Source organism: Anomaloglossus baeobatrachus, chromosome 5, assembly GCF_048569485.1.
Source record: "Anomaloglossus baeobatrachus isolate aAnoBae1 chromosome 5, aAnoBae1.hap1, whole genome shotgun sequence".
NCBI lineage: Eukaryota > Metazoa > Chordata > Amphibia > Anura > Aromobatidae > Anomaloglossus > Anomaloglossus baeobatrachus.
The window spans coordinates 512457571-512472615 of NC_134357.1; the positions used below are offsets into that span (position 1 = coordinate 512457571).

General features: G+C 49.5%; 1 protein-coding gene and 1 long non-coding RNA gene across 2 annotated transcripts in view; both read left to right on the forward strand.

The window, feature by feature from the left end:
• LOC142312861 (uncharacterized) overlaps positions 1–15045 on the forward strand; it is a 197425-nt gene that overhangs the window by 130844 nt on the left and 51536 nt on the right. The gene's annotated exons all lie outside the window — the stretch shown is intronic.
• LOC142312013 (uncharacterized) lies at positions 12711–13184 on the forward strand. The gene is made up of 3 exons (XR_012754324.1): positions 12711–12817; positions 12900–13023; positions 13107–13184. It is a non-coding gene; the product is annotated as an uncharacterized LOC142312013 (long non-coding RNA).

Below are 15045 nucleotides of genomic sequence, written 5' to 3' on the forward strand. Positions count from 1 at the left end.
TTTTATCTATTGGAAAATTGGAAATTGGAAAAATTGGAAATCTAGGGCTAAAACATCATTTTACTGGTAAATTGTTTTTGTTCTCCACCCAATTGTATAAAATTCAGTGACAGACCTGTGGTGTCAGTATGATCAGTGCACCCCTATTAAGATGTTTAGATTGTAAAATGGGGTCACTTGTGCGGGGTCTGCTTTTCTGGCATGTCAGGGGCTCTGCCAGTGTGAGGTGGCTCGCCCAAGCTATTCCAACTAAATCTTAACTGTAATATGGGGCTTCTTTCCTTCTGAGGTCTGCATCGAGACTGAAAAGTAGTTTTCTATGTGAATCAAGTTTTATTAATTTATATCACAATTTAACCAAATAATATTAAAATGAGAGAAGAAACATGGGCACGATCCAGTGCACCAATAACTGATAACAATGTAGAATAATTTGCAAATGGATACCAAGAGCCATAATTATTTCTCATGAGTCAAAGCAAATAACTTAGCATCATTGTGATTGACCCAAAAGTTCTATAATAATATCACCATATTGCTTTCATAGAGAAGAAAAGGGAAGAAGAGAAAAAAGACTAAAAAGGAAAATATGAAGTACTGTATAGAATGTTAAGAAAAGATTATCAATATAAAATATAGAAACAAAACATCTTTCAAATGTCCGTGTGTTCAATGCAATGCAAATATGGGGGGAAGCGCCATCTTGTCCTGTATTTTGGATAGCTTTATATATAACACCGTATACTGTCCATAACCATGTCCATAACACTACTAACATAAATAAAGAGATCTTTAGAAAAGAATTTCCTTTATGATATGGTAATGAGCGCAGGGAGTAGTCACAAGAGCGTTAGTTCCTGCACTCATTCCACTCTCTTATCATGTTAGCATAACTACAGGAGTGTGCTAACATGCTATTCAATGCCCAGCGGCCTCATCAGCGGTGATGCGAGTACCTGTGTTGCATTTAGGGTCACTGCACATGATCAGAAGTCCCGGCACTAGACCGGTCTAGTACACACTAGCATGTGCACTAGACCTCTCTGAAGCCAGGACAAGGTACTGTGATCATGTGCAGTGACTCTAAGCGCGTTGTTCTGAAGCGGTGACAATGGATAAAGGAAAGCGCGTCACCGCTGATGAGGCTGGTAATGGGCATTGACTAGCATATTAGCACGTCCCTCTGGGTGCAGCTCTAATGGGAGGCAATGCAGGAGGCAACTTGTAAACAGACCAGAAGGAAATCGCTAGGAATGGAAGAAACCAGATTAATAATTTATATGTTACAGAACCTTCTATGAAATACGAGCCATAAATAACGAATAGACGGCGACATCAGCGGGAAATAACAAAAGCTCCAGAGAAAAAGAAGCATCTATCAGTGAGGTATATGGGAGCGAGAAGAAAAAGGTCATCAGCACTGAGGGGGTTAATGCCCCCTGCACCCAGTAAGGCTACATTCACACTTCCGTCTTTTTGCATCAGTCACAATCTGTTGTGTGACTGATGCAACGGATGCGTTGTTGCAGGTAGAGGCACAACTGATGTGACTGCTGCTAGAAAAAAGAGATCCTTTTTTTTTTTTTTACTGTTTGAAAGGGTATCAGCTGATTGTTTACAAAAGCCGGTCGCTGGGCTGGCCGACGGTCAGTCACTCCACGATGGGTTTGACGCAGGACGGATGCATCGCAATGCCATCAGTCACAATCTGTCGGTAATAAAAGTTTATGGGGAAAAAACAAATTTGTGCAAAATATATTGCAGGATACCGTAATTCCTCAAGGCAATGGATTGTGACTGATTCAAAAAGACGGAAGTGTGAATGTAGCCTAAAGGGGAATCTCCACATACCTCCATCTACAGTTGTAGCTAAATTCCAGTGGCTAGAAGGCACTTGGGCGTGACCGGCTTGGTTAGTGGGCTTGGTCTGCTTCATTGATGGGCGTGATGTTTTCTCCCGTCCACTCCCTGCACCCCCCATTTGGTATTCTTACCCCCAAACTCCACTTCTATTATAAACAACTCCATCACCACGTGGACTTGAAAAAAATCCATCTATGTTGTTATGTTAAGTGCAAAATATACGTAATTTTTATTAAATACACAACAAGAAAATATGTGGTTAAAATGGTACAGTACCAAAAAATCTTAGGGATACATACACATTAGACCCAAATTCATAGTAGCCTATCCAATTGATCAAAAGTTTAATTGTAAACATCTATGTTAAATGGCGGCTAATAGATTGGGAGGGTCTAATATGAATAATGTGGGTAAATCAAGAAGGGGCTGCTTTTAGAGTTGTAGTACACAAGTCAAATCAAACCATGATTCCCCACCATGTATTGGTAGGAAATCATGGTGATCATGCTGGAAGCACCGTGGGGAGGTAAATATTGGTTCCCCACCTTGATAAAGCTATAGAATCCCCGCGAAACGCGCGTCGGATGGAGACCTTTGGCCATCTATAGGGAGACCTTTCTACCTTTATTGGGACTGCTTTATTCCTTGCTGGTCACATCGTACCTTCTTTTGTACTTATACTGCACTTCAGCACTTTAGGTAAGAGAATCCCCTTACCCTGCACACTTGTGTTGTATGGTTATTTGATGCTATTCCTATTGGTCTAGTACCAATATTTACCTCCCCACGGTGCTTCCACGGTGCTTGTGTACTACAACTCTAAAAGCAGCCCCTTCTTGATTTACCCACATTATTCATATTAGACCCTCCCAATCTATTAGCCGCCATTTAACATAGATGTTTACAATTAAACTTTTGATCAATTGGATAGGCTACTATGAATTTGTCTGGGTCTAATGTGTATGTATCCCTAAGATTTTTTGGTAGTGTACCATTTTAACCACATATTTTCTTGTTGTGTATTTAATAAAAATTACGTATATTTTGCACTTTACTCTTGTCCTCTTGTTGTTTATCCTCATTATGAGTAGTGCTGGCACCCTCCCTGCCTCACTTTGGTAGGCTTGGTGCTTACATTTAATGGCTCTTTTTGTGAGTTATGTGTTGTTAATATGTTGTTATGTTGTAGTTTACATGGGCATGACGTCAGCAGAGGTCCCATGGCCCACTGGGATTTAGCCATAAACAGGGGCCTAACGATCGCGGTCGCAGGGGTTACCACTGCAACCAAGCCCGGGGCTTCAAAGGGCCTGTCCTGGACCTCAGCACTTGGTTCAACTGGATGTGAACCCAAGTACCACATCCAGCTGACATGTGTTGCAGCACTGAGCCCAGTCTGGACTCTGTGCTGCAAACTGCGGCAGAACATGGTCACTGCAGCCAGCCCTGGGGTAACACATGTCACGGCTACTTAAAAAATGCATATGCACTTCTCTCTCCGCCCATAATCCCGCCTACCTCTTTCCACTGAAGGCTACTTTCACACATCCGGTTTGAGCAGTGCTGCTCAATCCGGCTGTGAAACCTATGCAACGGATGCGGCAAAAACACCGCATCCTTTGCATAAGTTTTTACATGTGGCCCGTCCGTTTTTTTCTGGTTGCGGCATGATACTGAGCATGCGCAGTGGAAGAAACCGCATGCGGCGACCAGATGCGGTTTTTCCGCATCGCGCCGCATCCGGCGTCCATAGGCATGCATTGAAAAATGCGCCGCAGCGGCCGGATGCGGCGCAATGCGGTTTTTTTGCCGGAGCAAAAAACGTGCCAGGGAACGTTCCATCCGGCTGCGGCATCGGCTAAATCTGCCGCATGCGGCAAAACCGGTCCGAACGCAAGCCCATGCGGCACAATACGGCACTAATGTAAGTCTATGCAAAAAAACCCACAACCGGCGGCAAAAAAAACGGTTGCGGTTTTTCTGCAGAGCGCCGTATTGTGCCGCAGAGCAAAAACCGGATGTGTGAAAGTAGCCGAAGCCGGTGCTGAGAGGTGGGAGGGATTATGGGCGGGGAGAGCAGTAATAGCAGCACAGTGATCACCCAGTCCCGGCTTTGTGCATCTGCTGGGCGATGGTCTGCTGCTACTAAATAGAGCGATTTCACTTCTCTCCTGCCCCCCTGGAAGTCAGTGAATCCCCGCTGCCCTGACAGTTTCTATACAGTATACAGCACAGACGCTGTATGTTCCATGTAAGTTCCGCCCCTCCCGTCCATCAGAAGAGGGGACAAAGCTGATCATTGCCTCCTCAGCAAAGCCAGTCCCGCCACAGCAGTAAGCCCCGCCCACCGGCCTGCTGTGGAGTTTCAGGTCTGTGCAGTGAGTGCTGCTGAAATACAAGAAACCTCTGAGAGTGTATTCCTCCCTCCTGCATGTCATCGCTCTGTAGTCGGCACTTGCAGGAGCGGAGGCAACAGAGGACACGAAGCTAGAGCTAAAGTGAGTACTGGAGCTCCCTGAATGATGTCTCTAGCCTCTTCAGTCCTGCTATTTGCCTCTCACAGCTGCTCTCTCTTGCCCCCTCCCCACTTCTCTGTCACCTATACTCTTATTTGCCCCTCACAGATGCACTCTCTTGCCCCCTCCCCACTCCCCTCTTCTCTCCTCCACCTATCCTCCTATTTGCCCCTCACAGCTGCACTCTCTTGCCTCCTCCCCAGTCCCCTCTTTTCTCCACCTATCTTTCAATTTGCACCTCACAGCTGCACTCTCTTGCCCCCTCCCCCACAGCTGCACTCTCCTGCCCCCTCCCCCACTGCCCTGTAGCTGATGATGCCCCAGTGCTGTCCTGTGATGGTGGACGGCTCTTCTCATCTTCATGGTTTGCTGTCAGACATCCAACTTTCTTATTTCTTTGTGTATACAGTGTGTTTAAAAATGCAGATATATACAGTATATAACATAAATATATAACAAATATAGTGTGTATGTCTGCATTTGTGTAAAGTGACTGTGTACATCCGACATTTTAGTGACAAAATTCAGACATTAAAAAGCATAAATAATACTAAAAGCAGCAAAAAAAAACTGCTTAAAAATAGCAAAACTCGTGCACCATTAAAAAAAACAACTACCATTTTATATGCAAAATTAATAAATCTATAATGTTATTTTTAGCACAAATACGTACAGAAAAAAAGGTGAATAGGGCCATATACAAGGACGGAAACATACGAGGATGGGGGACAAAGATACAAGCATGTGTTGGGAAAGCTGGATGCTGAAGGAAAAAGGCTCTTTCCCTTGGGACCCAGCTTCTGCATGCTTTGCTATACATTTGTTCCTGAACCCCACTTTTCCATGCTCTACTACTAAACATCTTTCCCTCAACACCCAGCTTTCTCATGTACTATAACACAACTTTCCCTCAGCATGCAGCTTTCCCATGCTCTGCTATACATCTTTCCTTCAGTACCCAGCTTTCCCATGCTCTGATATCAACGGCAAGCTGGATGCTGATGTAAAGATATACAGCAGAGCATCGGAAAGCTGGATGCTGAGGTAAAGATATACAGCAGAGCATCGGAAAGCTGGATGCTGAGGTAAAGATGCATAGCAGAACATTGGAAAGCTGGATGCTGAGGGAAAGATTTATAGCAGAACATGGGAAAGCTGGATGCTGAGGTAAAGATGCATAGCATAACATTGGAAAGCTGGATGCTGAGGGAAAGATTTATAGCAGAACATGGGAAAGCTGGATGCTGAGGTAAAGATGCGTAGCAGAACATTGGAAAGCTGGGTGCTGAGGTAAAGATGCATAGCAGAACATCGGAAAGCTGGGTGCTGAGGTAAAGATGCATAACAGAACATTGGAAAGCTGGGTGCTGAGGTAAAGATGCATAGCAGAACATTGGAAAGCTGGATGCTGAAGGAAAGAGGGATATCAGAGCATGGGAAAACTGGGTGCTGAGTAAAATATGTATAGAAGACCAGGGGAAGTAGCGATGTGTCGGTCGTGAATGATCCGACACAAAGATCCGGCTCCCTGCTGTGACCGACAGGAGCCGGATCACCAGTGAGAGCCACTAAAATCTCTAAACGGGACTTTTTGCAGCTGAAATCCCGCCCACCCGTGACTAAACTCTGCCTACTTAACAATCTAATGGGTCACTTGTAAGTAGGCAGGGTTTAGCTGCGGGTGGGCGGGGTTTTGGCGGCGTTACTTTAATCTTAAATATGTGTTCACCTGGGGTGAAAACAAATTTAATAAGGGGCAAAGAACGATCTGAAAGATCCGGCTCTTTTTGGTGAGTGGAGCCATAGGAACTGAATTAGCAAAAAGAGCCGGACTGCCCATCACTAGTTCACACGCAATTCTGCTCCGCACACATCGTACACCGTGGTTTCGCTCAGCACATGTCATACACACACACACACACACACACACGATGCACACGCGGCTCTGCTCAGTACACAGTGTACACATGCAGCTTCACTGCATACACATCATACACGCAGCTCCACTCCACACCTCATATACACTCGGCTATGCTTCATACACATCGTACACCCGCGGCTCCGCTCCGTACATGTGCAACTACACTCCATACATGCGCAGGTCCGCTCAGCATCCATTGTCTGTCGTTCACAGCATGGATTTAAAGTTCTCTAAATCCCCTGATATCTCTCTCTATAAGGCTGGAGTCACACTTGTGAGAGACTCGCATCGCATCACCCGGCATGGACACACACACTCTCCTGACAGGAGCCGGTCAGCTGCATGTATTTCTATGCAGCTGAGATGCTCCTGTCAGGAGAGCTGCAGGCCATGTCGGGTGATGTGATGCAAGACTTGCCCGAGTCTCTCACAAGTGTGACTCTGACCTAACTGGCAGTAATTAGCTTGGTCAATAACACACTGCGCTGAAGAAGGTTTGAGTTTTAAAAAAGAAACTAAATGTCCAAAAATTGTCCCTGTTTGAGATCAGGCAGCCAGTTCTCTCATTGTAAGTCCAGGCAGCCAGATCTCCTCAGTGTGTGGTGGTTGGGATGGAAAGCTGAAGCAGGGGCTGTGGGGAGGATACACCTCAATGGACTGGCACCTCCAGAGCCTTTGCTGTGCTGTGTGACAAGCTGGGCCTTTGCTTTGCATTCCTGTCTGAAGTAAGGCCTTGTATTCTCTGTTTGTTATCAGTGTGAATAAAACCCTGACTTTTTCCACTGCACACCCGTGTATGCCTCTCTACTGCGTCCCTGCATCGCCTCCAGCACTGATTCCCTACAGCTCCTTCCAGGCCAGTGGATGTGACCGACTTGGTTGGTTGGCATGGCGATGTTTCCTCCCATCTATATATATAATTGCCTTATTCTGTCTGTCTGTCTGTCTGTCTGTCTGTCTGTCTGTCTATCTGTCTGTCTGTCTGTCATGCTCCGAAATTGTGTCCTTACGGTGACACAAAGCTGATTGGCCGCTGGGCTCGCCATGGCCCCGCCCCCCCACACGGATTGGCCTCTCGCCCCGGCTCTCTGCAGGCCCCGCCCCCCTCACGCAATGCACGCTCGCTGTGGCCCAACTGACACGGGGCTCCGATTCCCAGGTGAGTACACACACACATCAGATCACACTCACTCTCACACTCACTCTCACACTCACTCTCACACATCACATCCACACATCACAACATCCTGGGATATCGCTTGCTTCTACACCGGCTCCGTCAGGATCCCGGCAGCGCCACACATAACCTTGCGATGCTGGGATCTTAACGGAGGCCGTGAAAGCTGGTAACCATTATACACATCGGGTAACTAAGGTCCCTTAGTTACCCGATGTGTATCATAGTTACCAGTGTACACCGGCTCACACACACATCACACACACATCACATCGCATCCACACATCAAGGTCCTGCAGCGCCGGAAAATACAGACACATAACAGCACACACATAACAGCACACACACATACACACACACATACACACACAAATCAGATCACACTCACACACACACATCACATCGCATCCAAATACTCACAACATCCTGGGATATCGCTTGCTTCTCGGCGGCGATATTGTGCTGTGATCTTCCAGGACCTGACGGAGGATCACATGGCCAGAAGCATGTGATATCCCCGGATGTTGTGAGTATCAGCGCGTATGTGCAATATCGTCAGTGTCTGTGTGTGTGAGTGGATGCGATCAGGTGTGTGTGAGTGGATGCGATCCGGTGTGTGTGTGAGTGGATGCGATCGTGTGTGTGTGTGAGTGGATGCGATCGGGTGTGTGTGTGAGTGGATGCGATCGGGTGTGTGTGTGAGTGGATGCGATCGGTTGTGTGGGTGAGTGGATGCGATCGGGTGTGCGTGAGTGTCGGCAGAGGAGCACGGCGTGCTGGAGGAGGCTGGGAGCAGAGAGGCTGATCTTGGGGAAGGCTGGGAGAGGGAGGCTGATGCTGAGGGAGGCTGGAAGGAGAGAGGCTGAGCAAACGTGCTCCATCCGCCATACTGCGCACTCCCCATCGTGCTGCATCCCCCATGCTGCGCACTCCCAAACGTGGTCCATCCGCCATGCTGCGCACTCCCAAACGTGGTACATCCGCCATGCTGCGCACTCCCAAACGTGTTCCATCCGCCATACTGCGCACTCCCAAACGTGCTCCATCCGCCATACTGCGCACTCCCCATCGTGCACCATCCGGCATGCTGCGCACTCCCAAGCGGATGGAGCATGATGGGGGGTGCGCAGCATGGCGGATGGAGCACGTTTGGGAGTGCGCAGCATGGCGGATGGAGCACGTTTGGCAGTGCGCAGCATGACGGATGGAGCACGTTTAGGAGTGCGCAGCATGCCGGATGGTGCACGATGGGGAGTGCGCAGTATGGCGGATGGAGCACGTTTGGGAGTGCGCAGTATGGCGGATGGAGCACGTTTGGGAGTGCGCAGCATGGCGGATGCAGCACGTTTGGGAGTGCGCAGAATGGCGGATGGACCACGTTTGGGAGTGCGCAGCATGGCGGATGGAGCACGTTTGGGAGTGCGCAGCATGGCGGATGGAGCACGTTTGGGAGTGCGCAGCATGGCGGATGGAGCACGTTTGGGAGTGCGCAGCATGGCGGATGGAGCACGTTTGGGAGTGCGCAGCATGCCGGATGGTGCACGATGGGGAGTGCGCAGTATGGCGGATGGAGCACGTTTGGGAGTGCGCAGCATGGCGGATGGAGCACGTTTGGGAGTGTGCAGCATGGCGGATGGACCACGTTTGGGAGTGTGCAGCATGGCGGATGGAGCACGTTTGGGAGTGCGCAGCATGGCGGATGGAGCACGTTTGGGAGTGCGCAGCATGGCGGATGGAGCATGATAGGGGGTGCGCAGCATGGCGGATGGAGCACGTTTGGGAGTGCGCAGCATGGCGGATGGAGCACGTTTGGGAGTGTGCAGCATGGCGGATAGAGCACGATGAGGAGTGCGCAGCATGGCGGATGGAGCACGTTTGGGAGTGCGCAGCATAGGGGATGCAGCACGATGGGGAGTGCGCAGTATGGCGGATGGAGCACGTTTGGGAGTGCGCAGCATGGCGGATGGACCACGTTTGGGAGTGCGCAGCATGGCGGATGGAGCACGTTTGGAAGTGCGCAGCATGAGGGATGCAGCACGATGGGGGGTGCGCAGCATGGGGGATGGAGCACGATGGGAGGTGCACACCTCCCCCCAACACACACACACACGCGCACTGCACAACACACACACACTAGGAATCACAAACAACGCCCTACACAGACACCCACACACACAGACAACGCTGCACACACAAATATACGCACATACTGCACAACACACACATTGCTCAAAACATACCTCCCCCCAAAACACACCACACACACACAAACCGCACAACACACACACACACAACGCTACAGACACACAGCGCTCCACAAACAACGCAACACACGCAACACACATACAACACCGCTCTCACCCCCCGCGACACTCAGAACATGTACAGCGCCTACACAAACACTTGGTAACTACACACAACAACATCTATATATATATATATATATAACAAAAATCATACATGAACTACACAATACGTAAATTCTAGAATACCCGATGCGTAGAATCGGGCCACCTTCTAGTCTATATATATAATTGCCTTATTCTCTCTGTCTGTCTGTCTTGCTCAAAAATTGTGTCCTTACAGTGACATTGTGTCCTTACAGTGACAACCGTCGGATTGGCTGCTGGGCTCGGCCTGGCCCCGCCCCGCCCCCCCACACGGATTGGCCACTGGGCTCGGCCTGGCCCCGCCCCCCGCATGGATTGGCCATTTGGCCCCCCCACGGATTGGCCGCTGGGCTCGGCCTGGCCCCGCCCCTCGCATGGATTGGCCGTTTGGCCAGGCCACGCCCCCGCATGCGGTGCCGCCAGGCCACGCCCCTCACACTGTGCCGCTAGGCCACGCCCCATGACACTATGTCGCTAGGCCACGCCCCTCACATGCCGCCAGGCCACGCCCCCTCACACTATGCAGCTAAGCCACGCCCCCTCACACTATGCTGCTAGGCCACACCCCTCACACTATGGTGCTAGGCCACGCCCTCACACTATGGCACTAGGCCACGCCCCCTCACACTATCCCGCTAGGCCACGCCCCCTCACACTAGGCCTCACCCCACACTATGCCGCTAGGCCACACCCCCACTATGCCGCTAGGCCACGCCCCCACTATGCCGCTAGGCCACGCCCCCCGCACACGTTGTGCACCTGTACACCTCCTTTCAGCACAACTCCTCCCATTATACTCCTATTATACTCCTCTCTGAGGGGTTTGCAGCATGGGGGATGGAGCACGATGGGGGGTGAAGCATTGGGGATGCAGCATGGGGGGTGGACCATGATGGGGGTGCCCAGAATTGGGGGATGAAACACGATGGGGGGTTTGCAGCATGGGGGATGGATCACGATGGGAGGTGCCCAGAATGGGGGGGATGAAACACGATGGGGGGTGCCCAGAATGGGGGGGATGAAACACGATGGGGGGTGCCCAGAATGGGGGGGATGAAACACGATGGGGGGGCGCAGCATGGGGGATGGAGCACGATGGGGGGTGCACACCTCCCCCCAAAACACACACACACCGCCACACATGCACCGCACAACACATCAGACACACTGGCAACCACAAACACCCCCCTACACAGACACCCCCACACACAGACAGACAACTCCGCACACACACAACACATAAACACCGCGGCACACACAAATATACGCACATACCGCGCAACACACACACATTGCACAAAACATACCTCCCCCCAAAACACACACACGCACCCCACACCCACAAGCACAAAAACTGCGCAACACACACAGACAACACTGCAGACACACAGCACTCCACAAACAACGCAACACACACAGCGCAACACACAAACAACACTGCTCTCACACACCCCCACCCAGACAACACCCAGAACATTTACAGCGCCCTACACAAACACTTGACAACTACACACAACATCTATATATATATATATATATATATATATATATATAACAAAAATCATACATTAACTACACAATAAATTCTAGAATACCCGATGCGTTAGAATCGGGCCACCTTCTAGTCCACTATAATCATGTAAGGGGGGCTTCACCACCCCCTGCGCACTCCTCTCCTGGGGGTCTTATCCCCACACCCCCGCTTCTATTAAATAACAACTCCATGACCACGTGGATTAGAAAAATGATGTTTATTCCATCTGGAAATGTGGAGCCGCGCACAAGATATATGGCTGCTCTGTGCTTACAGGACCTGTGATGATGTCATAGTCATGTGATCAGTCACATGGGGAGGAGCCATTCTACAGTTTACAGGAAGAGAAGTGTTTTTTCCTGTATGAAGCGGCCGCATGTAAGAGAAGAAGCTGCAGAGAGTGAGAGAGTCGGGTAATGATGGCGCCGAGAACAGACTGTGTGTGATAAAGGGGAACGGGGCAAATCCTGGTGGCAGAGGGAGCGGAGCTTTAACCACTAGGATTTAGTCACAGCCATATATCCAGTGTGCGGCTCTGCAGGAGGAGGCATGTGGAGATTCCCCATTACATTAACCCCCTCAGTGCTGCTCACACTCCAGGAGACAGAACGTGTTCCCGTCTGTGCGGCTCTATCAGGAGATCTGTCTGTATGGGATTAGATTGGGTCACTTCCCTCCTGACGCCGCTCGCTGCTCTGTTACTGTACAGTCTCCATTATGGCTGTCGCCCGCTCCATGTTGTCACTATCAGGAGATATGTTCTATCATTATCTGTTACTGACGGCCCCGGTTCTATATTCTGTGATAAATCTCTGTGTGTGACTATAGTTGGATTGTGTGTTATACCGGGGGCAGGACGGGGCCAGGACTGGATGTAGTGATCATGTGAAGCCGGTAACAGCTTCGGAGATTTCTTACATGGGATCTTTCTGATGTTACATCGTCATCTTCTCCCCATTCAGGTTCCTACAATAATGGATCCTCTCAGATCTTCTATATAAGAGAATTTTCCTGATTGACCCATCAAGGATGAATAGGGACAGAGACAAGATGGCGGAGAGGATATTACACCTCACCCTAGAGATCCTCTTCCGGCTTACTGGAGAGGTGAGAGATTCTGATGACGTCACATTACATCATTCTTATCTATGGGAATAACAGATGGACAGAACTGGAGAGGTGAAGACTCTGGAAATGTCTGTAGTGAGATTTATTAATGTGTCTCTCCATATCCAGGATTACACAGTAGTGAAGAAGACCTCTAGTGAGCGCTGTCAGGACCCTGTGTCTGAGGGATGGGGAAGACCCCTGAGCCCAACCACAGGGCTTCCACCTCACCCCCCGATACATGAGGACATCAATGACCAGAAGATCCTAGAACTCACCTACAAGATGATTGAGCTGTTGACTGGAGAGGTGACACTGCTGGGAATGCTGGGACATTATACAGTAATGCTATGAAGGGATCGTGTGATGACGGTATCATTGTATGTGTCAGGTTCTTATAAGGTGTCAGGATGTCGCCATCTATTTCTCCATGGAGGAGTGGGAGTATTTAGAAGGACACAAAGATCTGTACAAGGGCGTCATAATGGAGGTTCCTGAGCCCCTCACACCACCAGGTAATAGACAGGACTAAATACACACGGCTTATCATTATCTGTATGTAAAGAATGAATTCACTCCCTATATGTGTTTCCTCCAGTTCTATCCAGTGAGAGGACAACACCAGAGAGATGTCCCCGTCCTCTTCTTCCACAGGACTGTAAACAAGAAGATCCCGATGTTCCTCAGGATGATCAGGTAGATGGAGAGAAGGTGTCATGAAAGCTCCCCTATGATATGTAGATGGCTGTGAAGGTTAGAGATGGGTGAACCTTTCAAGGCTTGATTCGTCGAGCTAAACTGAACAAATGCCGAACCGAACTCCGAATCTTATCAAACAACATTGGATTCAATGGGAGGCCAAACATAAGGCAGAGAAAACAAATTTAGGGGAGTCGAAAAGCTTCCAAAAAATGCAGCCCTACTGTATTAGCAAAGCCATTAGCTTACTAGACTAGTGAAACAACAAATATAGCGTTGGATGAGAGACAGGTGTAGGGCTGGTGCTCCCATACCTCTACCAGTACAGACGACGCAACTTGTGGACCCATCTTGGAGTCTTGATATTTAAAAACATTTCAGGCAGACAGCAGGACAGTGGCATCACTTTCCCCCCCCTTCTTTATTTCCCCATAGTGTGTTTGCACAGCAGGGAGGTAAGGTCCATGCAATACACAGGATGTGGCCTGACATTTCCATTTTAAAAAGTGAGCACATAGCGACCATGCCTTTTCCAGCAGTGAATCCAGGCGGGAATAGTGCTCTAGAAATTTCTGTACAACCAGGTTGACTCATCCAATGCGCATGTGATGTCACCGAGGTGTAGTCCTGCCACCAGGTTTTCACCATTATTGCACACTTCCTTCTTTGGCTCCAGGTTCAATGGAGACAACCATTGACCAAACTGGGCCTGTATGGTGTTCCACAACTATACGGCTGTGTGACTGCGTTCTCCTATGTATATGAATTTAAGCACTGTATTTTCATTTAAAAAAAATCAGCAGATAAATGAGTGACAGTAGTAGGCCTCTTGCTCCCAGAACCTTGACAGTATAGACAAGACACAACTTGGAGACCCATACTGGAGTCTTGATATTTAAAAACATTGCAGGCAGCATGATTCCCCCCCCCATTTCCCCATGGTGTGTTTCACCAGATAATGACAGTACTCTGCATCAGGGTGCTGTAATTACAGTATATCCTGCAGCTCCACAAGTGAAGCTTTACGTCACACAGCAATTCTCTCCAGGGGGTGCCAGGATCTTCCACTTCATTGTATCAGGAACATGACATTACTTTTTCTTGCCTCCTCGGCCTTCACAGTCCTCAGACCTTAGCCCTTGTGAGACTCATGTGGGATTAGTGGATGAGGGCAGGTATATCTCACCCCGGTATCGGTCCTATGTGATTTAGCCTGGCCAGGATCACCTGGCTACTAATGGATTAATGGGAGGTGAAGGACGGAGGTAAAAGGAATCTGGGAAGTTGGGGGAGGGTCTCCATCTGGGCAACACAGTAAGCCTGTCTGTGTAGGAGACACTCCGTCAGTTACACCTTGAATTCGGCTGTCTGCCTGAGGTGAATACGTGCCCTTTGAACCCAGCAAAGGCGATCCCGGAGCGTGTTGTCACATTGTGGTGGAGAACGCGGGCAGCACGTTACAGCGCATTATAATGGATGACGTGGTGAAAGCGCTGGTACAATCCGCAGCTGTGCAGCAGGAGGCTAATCGCTTGATGTCGGCACAGTTGAAGGAACTGGTGGAATCGACGGTTAAAGACCGCCAACTTTTGCAGCAGGTGGCGCAGCGTCTGGCGACCGTACCGGAGAGTAATGCGGAGGCTGACCAGAGGGTGATTCATGTGAGTCGGTGCTGGCAGAAATTAACCACAGAGGACGATGTGGAAGCTTACCTGACCACGTTTGAACGGACGGCAGAGCGGGAAAAGTGGCCAAAGGAGCGATGGGCCGACTTGCTTGCACCGTTTCTGGCAGGTGAGGCACAAAAAGCCTACTTTGATCTTGAGCCTGAAGCAGCG